Genomic DNA, 1,141 nt, shown 5'->3' on the forward strand with positions numbered 1-1,141 from the left:
GTGTTACAGGAAGCCAATGAAGGTGCCTTAACACAGGAGTGATATGATCCCTAATTGGGCTTAAAGTGACCAAACGGGCAGCTGCATTCTGAACTCGCTGAAGTTTTGAAATATCCTTAGCTGGCAATCTATAAAGCAATGAGTTACAACAAGGTTGATCGCATTTATGGCTTAGGGCTCGTGGTTTCGATTCCAACATGAACCTTTTTTTTTTATTTTGGCAACATAAACTGGAAGTGGTGTGATTGATTCCCACACGAACCATTTTTTTAAACTTAAAATATTATTCATTCATAACAATTATTTCGATTATTTAGAAGAACATAAGATAACAATTATTTTGAATATTTAGTAAGAACATAAGATATACAAATGGAAATGCAGTAATGCATGTAATAAAGTATATGATGCTTATGAACGACATGCTTGGACGTTTACCACGTCACGAAAATCTTTCCCCATTGAATACCCTTTTCACCCAGGAAAGTGCCTGAAAACCTCAAATTTTAAATCGTGTATTTTGTTGAGGTAGGCCAATTTCCTCTAAAAATTGCACATTTTAGGGAGTTTTGATCAATTCCGACGAAATTAGAATTAAAAAGACAAATTTTTTCGCGAGCTTCGCGCGCATTTTTTAATGTTAAAGCTTGTGCTTGCTCTCCTTTGCATTCTAAGTTGTAACGCATAGTCCCAAACTCAAAAAAGAAAATTTAAGATAGATCGTTTTACCCAAAAGAGGGGCCTCAATGTGTAATGATGTTGAAAGAATATGTTTGTAATAAATAAAGCTAGCCATAAGGAAAATGCTTATATTCAGTTTAAAAAAAACGAATGTGGCCATATATAACATAAGAGCATTTCTTGTTGAGGTAGGCCAATTTCCTCTAAACAATTTTCGCGCGCTTCGCGCATTTTTAAATCTCCAAGATTGTGCTTGCTCTCTTTAGCCTTCGAAGTTATAACACATATTCCCAAACTCAAGAAAGAAAATTTAAGATAGATCGTTTTACCTAAAAGAAGGGCCTCAATGTGTCAAGCATATGATTGTAATAAATAAAACCAAGACGAAAATGCTTATATTTAGTTTCAAACACACGTGTGTGGCCTATATTAATAATAAAAATAAAATAAAATAATTGGG

This window comes from Anneissia japonica, unplaced genomic scaffold (assembly GCF_011630105.1).
Source record: "Anneissia japonica isolate Jap-2015-1 unplaced genomic scaffold, ASM1163010v1 scaffold1201_len176657_cov207, whole genome shotgun sequence".
NCBI classification, from domain to species: domain Eukaryota; kingdom Metazoa; phylum Echinodermata; class Crinoidea; order Comatulida; family Comatulidae; genus Anneissia; species Anneissia japonica.